The sequence below is a fragment of the Podarcis erhardii genome, assembly GCF_964252035.2.
Source record: "Podarcis erhardii genome assembly, chromosome: 17".
Lineage (NCBI taxonomy): Eukaryota > Metazoa > Chordata > Lepidosauria > Squamata > Lacertidae > Podarcis > Podarcis erhardii.
This window is the reverse complement of record NC_138515.1, coordinates 31933488-31946579: the sequence shown is the minus strand read 5'-3', so window position 1 is coordinate 31946579 and position 13092 is coordinate 31933488. Positions and strand designations below refer to the sequence as shown.

The following is a 13092-nucleotide window of genomic DNA, read 5'->3' as shown; positions in this document are numbered from 1 at the left end:
AATCACAGTGAGTTATTTCCCCAGGGCACTCCAATCAGACGGACTGGGAGGAGGGATTAATAATTGTGTTTGTTTTTCACATGGAACTGTGCTTTCCCTTCCGCAAGTCAATGGAAAGACACTTTTCAGATTGCTGCCTGATAAATCTTGTGTAGAAACGTTTAATGTAGTTTGCTTGTGTTTATTGTGGTTTGCTTGTTTTGCACAAATTTGGGTGATCAAAAGAAAAAAAGGGGGGGAGGCTACACTCCTCCATTCAGGAATGAGCCAGAAATAATTACAAGCACAGCCAGAAAAGTAATGAAAGCATCAAGTGTTGGAGAGAGAGATTTGGAAGAGAGATTCCTACTCTCCAGTAGCTGAGTTATTACAATGACAATTGCTCCAAGCACTTTAAAATTTGGTTAGATTAACATCTGCCCTCATCCACCTTTAAGCAAATGCTCCCCATGAAAATAGTTAGGCTAGAATAAATCTCAGACGTTTAGCTTTGCAAATAAGTGAAGAATTAAGTCACAGAGTTTCAGGAGTTACAGCAAACAAGTCTCCATCCATTGGCAGTAAAATGATGATGAAGAAAAGTTCCTAAACAATTTAAAAAGAAAACTTGTTTCCTTACAAAAAGGAACATGTAATCTTTGGGTCAGCAGGCTGTAAAAATATTCTTTTAGAGAGACTTTTCATTCATGTGCAGCATTTTGCTGAGCTGGGAACCAAAACACATGACTGCTTTCTTTCTTTCTGTCAAAGAGAGACAGAAAGAGGGTGGAGCAAAGGCTGCCAGGAACCTGCTAGCTCCACCCACTGGCTATCTGACCTCTGGGCTCAGGTTAACCCTTTCGTGCATGCAAGTGTGAGCCAATAACTATATATTACAACATTGAGGAAGTAGTGGGCATGGAAAGAGGAGTCACAGAAAATGACAAGTACACTCACTACCAAACACCAAAAGAAATAATCTGCAACCCTGAGCGCTGCAGTTTAGGACCTGATTTCCCTCCATTCATCAGATTATCCTTGTATTGGGTAAACCTAAATTGAAGATACGGAAGCATCAAGATTGGTGTTGTTGGAAGGTAATGTCATGTGAACTCCACAAACTACACGGAAACACAAACAGCTGTAAATACACAGTAAACTGTGGGCGAGTCCTTCATTCACCCTGGAGGGGAACCACCTGCTTTTCAACTTCTGCAAAAAAGAAAAAAGTTACAGCCACTTTCAAAATTTCCCATTTGTAATGAATGAGGAGCACATAATTTCATTTTATACGGAGCAGCTTGGAACCCAGAGCACAGATTGAAGAGAAGTGAGCACAGAGTGTCTCAGAAACAGATTAGGATTTTTAAAAATCACACCAATTTAGATGCAAGTGGTCTCTGCATATCAGATGATCACCCACCTTTAAAACTTGGCCTTCAGGGGTGAGAGAGAGATAAATATCTGGTCCACGGGCCTGAAAATGCCCTCCCCCTTTTGAGTTAATAAAGAACACTTTTTGCTCATGGAAGTAAGCTTATGTTGATTTTAACAAATACAAAGTGATCTTGTGAACATGGCCTTTGGTTCCTTCAGAGGTCATCTAATTGCAGGGCTGAATCGGGCAGTGCTGTGATCCTAGTTGTTGAATGCCCAGCTCCCGACATCCCATTTCTCATCTCATCCCAACGTCTCATCTCTCCAGAGGTATCCTAGTGAGTGAGTGAGTCTGATTTGCTTTTAAAGAGACTTGAAAATTGTTAAGAAACCCAGGGTGTAAGCAGCTGGTTTCCCAAAAGGATTTCACCATGTTTCCTGCAGGCAAAAAAGGTCAGATGGTAACTTCTTTTATTCAATGGAGACCAAGTTGCTGCTCAACCCCCCCCCCCCCGTTACCTAATGGATTAATATCGCAAGTAAATGGAAATGACTCGCAGAAGGAGTCATTGCATTTGGGGGGAAACGTATTACTTTCGCATAGATGTTTTATTTTATCTGCTGCATTCTTGCCCCTTAACATCAAAATTAAATGTGATCTTAACACCCTTGTTCTTGCTTCTGTAACTTGTTATTTGAGAAGAAACAGGAGCTTCCATAGTCTCCCTGAAGTGCAATTCACACAAGCAAAGCAAGCATCCCGTCTTACGGAAAAGAAAAAGAGGTTCGGTACTCACCGAAAAAGGAAATCGAATGAGAATACTTTGCCAGCTACGCTGTAAAAATAAGAAATGGAGCACGAATAAGGCACCGACATCAGACTCTAGAGAGGGATGCAGCCTGTTCTGGATGAGACCCGCGGTAGCCTTAGCAGATTGAGAAGCAAGGGATTGGAACATTGTCACGCCCAGGAAAAACTCGGGTGTTCGGGCTTTAGGGCAGAAATGGGGATCCTCAGGCACAGGATTATACCTGGTGCCTAAAAGCAGACAACAATGGTGTCAGGTGTGATTCCTTGGGGAGAGCATTCCACAAGTGAGGAGCCACCACTGAAAAGGCCCTTGCTTGTGATGCCACCCTCTGCACCTCCTTTGGAAAGGGCACACAAAGAAAGGACTTGGACAGTGCATGCAGTGTCCAGGTTTACATACTCTCCAACATTTCTCCGATGAAAATAGGGATGTCCTGTGATGAAAAGGATGATACAGTGGTACCTCGGTTTACGAACTTAATCTGTTCCGGAAGTCCATTCTTAAACCGATGCGCGCTTTCCCTAATGAGGCCTCCCACCGCCAGTGCCCTTCTACCATTCAGCTTCTGTTCGTAGACCGAGGTAAAATTCACTAACCGGAACACCACTTCCGGTTTTGCGGAGTTCGTATACTGAATAGTTCGTAAACAGGGCTGTTCTTAAACCGAGGTATCACAGTACTACCGCTGCTAATAATTTTATTATTTATACCCTGTGCATCTGACTGAGTTGTCACAGGCAATCTGGGCAGCTTCCAACATATATAAAAACATAATAAAACATTAAACATTTTTTAAAAACTTCCCTATATGGGGCTGCCTTCAGATGTCTTCTAAAGATTGTATAGTTACTCATCTCCTTGGCTCAGGGGCAGTGCTGGATTTTCGTATAAGCTAAAGAAGCTATAGCTTGGGGCCTCACTCTCTTGGGCCCCCCCAAAAAATTAAAGGAAAAAAACAACCTGGATGTACATTTCCAAAATAGAAGATAAAAAACAAATAAAATAAAACCTACATACAGCAACAGGGTTTTGTGTTGTGTAGGCTCCAATGATGTAAGTAATGGGCCCCGCCTGCTAACCTGCTCCCTAAAATATCCCTGGTTTGCTCTTTTCTATATATAGGGTGCCTACATTCTGCATGTACAAATGGCTTTGGATACCTATTAGGTCCATAAATTACCAAATAGCATATATTCAACACAAAAAACAGCAACAATTTGTTGCTGACAAAGGACAGCTGGACATATAAAGGGCCCCATTACCTTCAGTAGCTTAGGGCCTCATCAAACCTAAATCCGGCCCTGCTCAGGGGTAACTTAACTCCGTACCCTCCAATGAAAATAAGGACATCCTAAGGAAAAGCGGGACATTCGGGGATCATATCAGAAACTGGGACAGCCTCTAAATCCAGGACAGTCCCCGGAAAATAGGGACACTTGGAGGGTATGCATCTCCTGTTGCTATCTCCTGTGCACCCCCAATTGTCTTGGATGTGATGGTGGTTGGGAGAACCCACAGAAAAAGCATGCTATAGGGGGAGGAAAGGGAGACCGTTCCATCTGGTAAGCTGACAGAACGATCTCCACAGTGCTCTGTTGAATTCTTCCCAGAGATTCCTCGCCCAATCCGCATCTCTCATTTTTCTCTATTCCTATGGATTCACAGCATCCACCCACACTGCTGTGGCCATGCCGATCACAATAGTTTTTAGCTGTGCTGAAAATAATCTCTGCTTTCTCCCCAAACCAAATCCTAGCAACCAATTAGATCATCTAATTTTAGCCACAAGAAACAATGTTTTGTGACTATCAATAAATAGCACTTAATCGTATGTATTATTTCGCCCTCCAGGATACTTGCCAAGGACCTGGAATTCATCGCAGAATGCCATCACCTCGGAAAGAAAGGCAATGTTACGTTCCAATCACCATGCTTCGTGAATGACTTATGTGCGTGTTTTTGTAGCATAGGTGATTTTTTAGAACTCATGAAAATGCACAGGAAATCTCCCCAATAGCCACAAGAATACTCTTTGTCTCCCCCCCCTTTGGATTTGTCCCCCCCCTGTCTTCCCCAATTTGTTTGATCAAGTAGAAGATAGAACGATTTCTGCAAATGTCCCATAGAGCAGTGCATTGATTCAGAGGGAAAGGGACCTAAAAGTTAAAACTAGGTCACCTTTTACTTTATTGCTGTAACAGCAAGAGGGGGAAAATGGATTTTAAAAGGGGGGAGCAGTGGAAGAAATAAGATGTAGTGAACAGGGAAAAGGGTATTTTAAACTGGGGAATGAAAGACCATTATGGATATAATCTCAGCACTCACAATTAGGGGTGTGTTTTGGGCACAAGATTGGACTGGTATTTGCAGCTTTGGAAAGCAGACTGATCCCATCTTGGAGCTACGTAATCTGTGTCTTTTTCGGCCAATCCAGCGTTTTATTTCCCTGTTATTTCAAGGGATTTCAAGTCACTGGTCTGAGAGAGGGGCTGTTCCACCCTCCTCCTTTCCCTGGGAAAACCCACTCTGAGAGTAAGGATGTAACTGAAGCGCTTCAGGTAAACAGCTCTAGGCTAAAGGGGCTGGAATGCAATGCCAGAGAGAGAGAGAGAGAGAGAGAGAGAGAGAGAGAGAAAGAAAGAAAGAAAGAAAGAAAGAAAGAAAGAAAGAAAGAAAGAAAGAAAGAAAGAAAGAAAGAGGTATATTTGTCAGCTCTGATTATAAGTTTATTTTACTTCTACAATGCTGAACCTGTGCTGGACAGCACAATGCATTGTATAGATATTTTGGATGTATCTTTGGTGCTTTTGTTCCATTTTTTGAAAAAAGTTCTCCAAGTTAACTTTTGAATTAAACTTAAACAATTAAACTTGACAAGGTTTTCATTCCAAAAGGACTCAGTTTTCATGCATTCAGTCACTTCAAACGGCACAATTTTAATATTAATATCTGCAACAGATATAGTCCCTGGGTATGTGCTAAATTTCAACCTAAAAGTGTCTCCCCACTTTCAAAGACCCATGCCAGAGAAGTAACCCCTTCCAAAAAACCCCCACAACCATCATCCAGTTTTGAGACCCCTCCACAACATTGCAAGATTTTCTTATAGCTTTCTTCTGACCCCACACCCCGCGTTGTGCTAGAGAAAGCTCTCTCAGAAAAAAGTTCTTTCAGCTTTAGGAGGCACAGAATAATTTGGTGTTTGTGCACTGTACAATAGAGAATGTGAAAAAGTCATTCAGGAAGTTCCGTGGGCATGCCAAAATAAGGCGCACACATACACACAAGCACACTACTAAAGTCATCATCATCATCATCAACCTTTATTACGGTCCAGTGACCCAACAAATCGTTACAAAGCAATACACAATTCATACAGCCTACCTCCAGGTTAAACAAGCATTTCGTTCAGAATATAGGGATCATTGGTTCTTGCAACCACCGATAAAAACTTGGCCACTGTTAATGTTCTCGCATTTGTCTGGTCTTCCAGTAGGAACCTGACATAGTGAGCCTCTGATTTTCCTGGGAAAGGTACCAGCAAGGGTAATATCAGTTCAGCCCTGGCTTGCTCATATTTTGCACAGTGCAACAAAATATGTTTTATGGAATCGATGTCTTGAGCACACGAGCAAAGTCTGTCCTGGTAGGGAACTCCTCTCAACCTGTCATCCAACACTGCAGAAGGAAAAACGTTTAGTCTGGCTTTGGTGAAAAGCCTTCGATAATTTGGTACTGTCAGGTTTTTAATGTAAGATGTTAACTTAAAGACATGCCCATATTGTACTCCTACTGCCAGCGGACTACAGACTACATTATGGGACTACATTATCCCATACTAAAGTAGTATTATGGACTACTTTATCAGAGGAAACCTCTAGGCAGTTCAAATAAAACAATATGAGTTAGGTATTAAAAATACTGAGAAAACCAAACTTTAAAAGCAAATTGATATATCACCCCCCCCCAATATAAGTAAAACCAGCAACGTTAAGGAAAAAAGAGTAAAATTACATATCTGAGTAGGCATATCAGTTGGCACTGGGACCAACTGTCTCCTCCTCCTCCTCCTTTCTTCTTCCTCCTTCTCCCCAGCTGCACAACTTAGGCTGAATTGCAAAAAAATTGTGGAAGAAAGGCTATAATTGACAGCAGAAAGTTCCCTTCCTGCTTCCCATCACGTGCCGAGTTGTTGTTTTTCCATCGGACAGATTGACAGGCATTGCCGACTTAATCAAGTTCTGACTAACAAGCTCAAATGGCATGATTGACGTTGACACAGCTATCTCTTAATAACTCAGCATGACGCGTAAGCTGGCGCCCTTTGGTGGTGTGTCGAAATGGAAAGTGAGGAGACAGTGATGCATGAAGTTGCTGCTGGGCCGGGCGGATTTATCTTGCCTATCCAGCTGATTTTCCTTCCGTGCCCTTTAATGCCGGGGATTTAAATTGCTCCTAATCCAGTGCCAAGGCGAGCCATTGCTGTATTCTCTGTTTCCTATCTCAGGGTGCAGATGGGAAAGAGAGGATCCCTATCGCCACCGAGTCTCCAGATTATTACGTCGGGCAGGGATCTAAATGCTGCCGGGCTGAAATTGCAGAAAAATAGGAAATCACCCAGAGCCGAAGAGCTGTTTCCCTGAGAAGTTGCTTTATGCTGAGTCAAACCATTGGTCCACCTAAGTCGGTATGGTCCACCTCTTCAAGAATTCAGGCATGCATGCAGCCTCCCAATATTTGCTTAACTTTACTTCCTTGCTATATATTTTCTGTGTACATAGTGTAGTGAGCTTTGGGGTGGGGGCAAGGGTAGGTTGTATTACCGTATTTTCGCCCCATAGGGCACACCTAGTTTTTTGGGGGGGAATAAAGAAAAAAAAAATTATTCCCCCCCCCCCAGGCGCGGGGCTGGGGCGGGGGAAGCCCGAGCTTCGGGATGCAGGCAGCTCTCTGCAAGCCTTGGGAGACCGGCGGGAACTCCTGCAGGCTCCCAAGGCTTGTGGATAGCTTCCTGAAGCCTGGAGAGCGAGAGGGGTTGGTGCGCACCGACCCCTCTCCCTCTCCAGGCTTCAGCGAAAGCCTGCATTTGCCCCATAGGACGCACACACATTTCGCCTTTATTTTTGGAGGGGAAAAAGTGCATCCTATAGGGTGAAAAATACGGTATATCATCCAACATCTCTCCAATGGAAATAGGGATGCACTATTTAATAATAATAATAATAATAATAATAATAATAATAATAATACCCTGCTCATCTGACTAGCTTGCCCCAGGCACTCTGGGTGGCTTCCAACATATATAAAAACATAATAAAACACTAAACATTTAAAACCTTCCCTATACAGGGCTGCCTTCAGATGTCTTCTAAAGGTGTATACTTACTTATCTCCTTTACTCTGGTGTGACTCAGGGGTTAGCAACCTTTTTCAGCAGGGGGCTGGTCCACCATCCCTCAGACCTTGTGGGGAGCCGATATATATATATATATATATATATATATATATATATATATATATATATTTGGGGGGGAATGAACAAATTCCTATGCCCCACAAATAACCCAGAGATGCATTTTAAATAAAAGCACACATTCTACTCATGTAAAAACACCAGGCAGGCCCCACAAATAACCCAGAGATGCATTGGAAATAAAAGCACACATTCTACTCATGTAAAAACACCAGGCAGGACCCACAAATAACCCAGAGATGCATTTTAAATAAAAGCACACATTCTACTCATGTAAAAACACCAGGCAGGACCCACAAATAACCCAGAGATGCATTTTAAATAAAGGGACACATTCTACTCATGTAAAAACATGCTGATTCCCGGACCGTCCGTGGGCTGGATTGAGAAGGTGATTGGGCCACATCCTGCCCCTTGGCCTTAGTTTGCCTACCCATGGTATAACTCCATATCTTACAGCATTTCTTCAATGAAAACAGGGATGCCCTAAGGAAAAGCAGGACATTCCAGGATCAAATCAGAAACTGGGACGTCTTCTGTGAATCAGGGACTGTCCCTGGAGAATAGTTTGGCAGGTAATGTTTGACGTTTTAGTATGTTTTTATATGTGCTGGAAGCTGCCCAGAGTAACTGGGGAAACCCAGCCAGATTTGTGGGGTATAAATTATAAAATTGTTGTTGTTGTTGTTGTTAGGACAATTGAAGGGTCTGCTGTATGCCTGAGTCCTTTCTAATTCCTGGATCCAGCAAACATCACAATCCAGTGGAAGATTCCATTGTTGAAGTAGCCAGGCCAGCTTATTGGTAATTGCCCTAATTAATGGGTCATTAGTATAAGAAATATTGCTTTGTGCTGGAAGACAAATGAGTGGGCCCCTTCCCACCCTCACCTGGCTGGTAGTGGAAGGACAAAGGCCAGGGCAGGTGTCTTCTTCTTTGGCGATCATTCTTAGTAAGATTGTCTTCCATAAACACAGTTTTAACAGTGAGTCCGTAAGTGACTGTTGAGGCCAATTCTGGATCCACAAGTCCTTCCACACTGGGGTTTCCGGACAGGAGTTGATCACGGTGAGGGTTTGTCAAATGTGCCTTCCTCTTAGCACGTTTCTCTCTTTCGTTCTGAGTTTGAGTGTCTACCATGACACCTGTTCTCCAATTGGAGCACTTGCAGGCCAGTGTTTCCCAGTTGTCGGTGTTTATACTGCATTTTTTTTAAGATTTGCCTCATGAGAGTCTTTGACCACTGGTAGGTGTATGTTGGAACCAGGCTAGCAGTATGCTGCAGGCAGTTTCCTTTGAGGGAGAGACATGCTTGATTTCTCCTTGAATCCAAGGCTTTTGGTTACATGAGAAGCAAGAGCATCTCAGGATGCTAATGCTGGAACTCCCTCAATCATAGGCTCAGGTTGCAGATATGCATAAATAAACCATCTATCCTAAAGGCACCACGGTCTCTGCTGTCCCTTATTCCAAGGGAACCATGTCGCGAATTCCTCGCAGCGCTTTAGCAGAAATGCTCAGAGTTCCAGGTTCTTCAGTGCAGTATTACTTATTGTGAGCTTTCATAGAATCATAGAATCATAGAGTTGGAAGAGACCACAAGGGCCATTGAGTCCAACCCCCTGCCAAGCAGGAAACACCATCAGAGCACTCCTGACATATGGTTGTCAAGCCTCTGCTTAAAGACCTCCAAAGAAGGAGACTCCACCACACTCCTTGGCAGCAAATTCCACTGTCAAACAGCTCTTACTGTCAGGAAGTTCTTCCTAATGTTTAGGTGGAATCTTCTTTCTTATAGTTTGGATCCATTGCTCTGTGTCCGCTTCTCTGGAGCAGCAGAAAACAACCTTTCTCCCTCCTCTATGTGACATCCTTTTATATATTTGAACATGGCTATCCTATCACCCCTTAACCTCCTCTTCTCCAGGCTAAACATGCCCAGCTCCCTTAGCCGTTCCTCATAAGGCATCGTTTCCAGGCCTTGGACCATTTTGGTTGCCCTTCTCTGGACACGTTCCAGTTTGTCAGTGTCCTTCTTGAACTGTGGTGCCCAGAACTGGACACAGTACTCCAGGTGAGGTCTGACCAGAGCAGAATACAGTGGCACTATTACTTCCCTTGATCTAGATGCTATACTCCTATTGATGCAGCCCAGAATTGCATTGGCTTTTTTAGCTGCCGCGTCACACTGTTGGCTTTATATACAAATATCTACAGAAGCAGTTCATATAGTCAGACAGAGTACCTGGCTGCTCCTTAAGGCAAATAGGAAGACGTTTTCTCTCTGACCACACTCCTCTACATCACCACCATTACTGCTGGACAGGTTTCTCTTTTAAACCAATGACAGCCAATCAACTGACAGCACATTACTGCTGAGTCATTCTGACCCAGCACCTCCATAGAAAGTACAGTGGTACATTGGGTTACATACGCTTCAGGTTACATACGCTTCAGGTTACAGACTCCACTAACCCAGAAATAGTGCTTCAGGTTAAGAACTTTGCTTCAGGATGAGAACAGAAATCGTGCCCTGGTGGCGCGGTAACAGCGGGAGGCCCCATTAGCTTAAGTGGTGCTTCAGGTTAAGAACCGTTTCAGGTTAAGAACTGACCTCCGGAACGAATTAAGTACTTAACCCGAGGTACCACTGTATTGCATCAGCCTGTTGCATCAACTAGCAAACTCAAGCCTGCAGACTTACTATCTCACACAGCATTCTGTGGATCCCGACAAACCAAACCCTGGGAAAGTGCTCAGAACCTCACACCGCTCAGAGATAAGGATGGTATGCAACAATATTTTCTATACAGCGTCTCCGTCATAATGGTCCCCAGAGCTATTTGCAAATGGACTCCACTGTGGTACAAAAGTTCTGCTTTGTAGGTTAGGCTTACAGAATATGCTTATATAAGTCGAACTGTGTGTGACTCCTACATTGTGCGACTTGTCCCACACTGTACACATTATGGAGAGAAGATGTGTGCGCCTGATAACAGGTCGCTTGATAAAGCACACCATCGCTTTTTGTTGTTGTTGTTGTTGTTAAAAAAGAGAATGGATTGCCTGGACTGATTGACAGCCTTTGAAAAAATACATCTTTTGTTTATCCAGCAAGTGAGAATAGGTAATTGCTTTTCCAAACTCTTACAAAGGCCTGACAGATGGGGGTTATGGAACTCTGCTATGGTTCAATGGGCAATTTATAACTCATGTTTATTTGGTCCTTGGCCTCACTGATGAAAAATGCTAACATAAAGCTATAATGGGGAAAAGGTTTTTATTGCATCCCTACAGATTGAAAAAGAGAGAGAGGGAGAACACTAGAGATCTATAGTCTTCTGACGATTAGAGGAAGAGAACAGAGAAATACATTTTTAAAGGGGGTCTTCTCCCCCTTATGTCTGGAAGGATATGAGGGGATGAAAGACTCACATGCAAATACTGTTCTGAAATAGGCTTGGCTATTCAGTAGCAGCTTTTCGGAAGACCTGGTTTGTTTTGTTTTTTTAACTGTCCATATGTATTTGTAGGTTGCAACCTACCTCTTCAGACGCGAAAGTGGAATAGCTAGCAGCAGGGAGCACAATGCAGCTAATGGGATTTTGATTCTTGGCCACCCTCATTTTTAAAGGGACAGGAACCTGCACTGTAAATTGTTGAAGCAATGCAGAAGCAAGAAGAAGCAGCTAAGCCAGCTGCTGCTGGCTGGAAAGCCAGACAGGATGTTTGTGACTGTTGCCATGGCAAGAAAGGGGCAGTCCATTCTCCGTATTGAGCACCGGATGTGAGCTCAGTGTGTGACATATGATCTGTACAGGATGTACATGGGTGGAGTCAGTTTGAGTTTCTCTCTGTTGTTCGAAGAGTGCAGACATCTTTAACTGTATGGCTGCTAAAGACAGGAATAAAAGCATGTAGATACATTTCTGTCTGAGTCTGATTCCCCTCCCTGGGGATATGCAGGGAGGAGGAGAAGCAGTGGTGTGTTTTTCTCACAGTCTGGGAAAAATCGCCGATACGGACCTCATCTGTTTTTCCTGCCGGGAGTCGCGGGAGGGAGGTCAAAAGGAATTCAGCCGGTGCCTGGACAGATAGGCACATACCTCTGACCGAGGCAAGAAAACTAACATTGGTAGCAGAGGATGGTTTCTACGATCCATGGGAGTCTGCAAAGATAGTAGCAGAGCTGCTGTTTTCATCGCTCCATGGAAGCCTGAAGTGAGAGGCTGTTTCTCTGCAGCCAGAAGCTGACCAGAAGAAGCTGACAGCAAAGCCACGGAGCCCAAGGTATGAGATTTTCGGGCTTTAAAGTGTGAATGCAGATTGATTCATTCTCTGCTTCACGGGGAGCAGCGTTTGGGAAAACAGCTCCAAGTGAGAAGAGGCCTGCATTCCAGACATTCTTGTGGTTTCCTGTCCAAGGAAAGGAATGCACTGTTGCTAAGCAACGCCCGGCACTGAAGTGGAAAGCTACCAGAAGTGGGCTGGACAGTCAGGCTGTGCCTCAGAGAGGCAAAAACAACCTATGTTTTGACTAGGCCCTAACGAACTGTTGGAAGGGACTTTCCAACGCAGCCAGTGTCAAAGCTGCCAGGTGCACAAGAGTGTAAACAAGCCAGCTATTGGATTTTAGAGGCTTGTGTTTGAGAATTAATGCAAGGACTCAAAATGGATGCCAAGAAGGGGGGAGCCCTGCCTTCTCCACCCCTCCTGACCAATGACAATTATGCATCTTGGTCTATTAAGATGAAGGCCTTGCTGCAGAATCAGAGACTGTTTGGGGTGATTGAGAACCCCATCCCTGCAGCACCAACGCGTGCTTGGGAGTCACAGGATGTGAAGGCCAGAACGGCTATAATTCTGTGTGTGTCAGACTCTCAGCTTATCCATATACAGGATTTACAGCACGCGAAAGATGTTTGGGACACGCTGAGAAGGACACATCAGAGAGATGCAGGTTCTTCAGCGTTGCTGTATTTTGAAAAGCTGACCAACCTGAGGCTTGCGCCTGATGGAGATGTTCAAGCGCACCTGACGGAAATGAAATATCTGCGCCAACAGATGGTGGAACGCAATTTCCGTCTGGATGAGGAAGTGTTTTGCTTCATGGTGATAAACAGCCTGAATCGGACTTACAAAACCGTTGCCAGTCAGCTTGGGTCCCTCCCAGCGAATGAATTGACTTCGGAGAGGGTCTTTGCCGTGGTTCTTAATGAACAGGACAGACTTGCTGCCCTGGAGGTCAAGGACAGGGGGAGACAAGAACGGAGTTCTGACACCCCCACTGCTACTGCTACTGGAGAAGACGCTGTAGCTTTGAACGTTATCCGATGCTACAATTGTGGACAGACTGGGCATCTTCAGCGGAACTGCAAGAAGCCACGTCAGAACAAAGGAGCCAAGGGAAGCTCCACGAAGTCTGAGGCGTCAGGCAGAAGTCATACCAAG

General features: G+C 44.2%; 1 long non-coding RNA gene across 1 annotated transcript; it reads right to left on the bottom strand.

Annotated features, from left to right (window-relative positions):
- Window positions 1–201: 201 nt before the first annotated feature.
- On the bottom strand, window positions 202–6792 carry LOC309332570. Its single transcript, XR_014152186.1, has 4 exons — window positions 6183–6792; window positions 5290–5377; window positions 2154–2192; window positions 202–1794 (listed from the first exon to the last, which is right to left on the bottom strand). It is a non-coding gene; the product is annotated as an uncharacterized lncRNA (long non-coding RNA).
- Between the last annotated feature and the right edge of the window lie 6300 nt (window positions 6793–13092).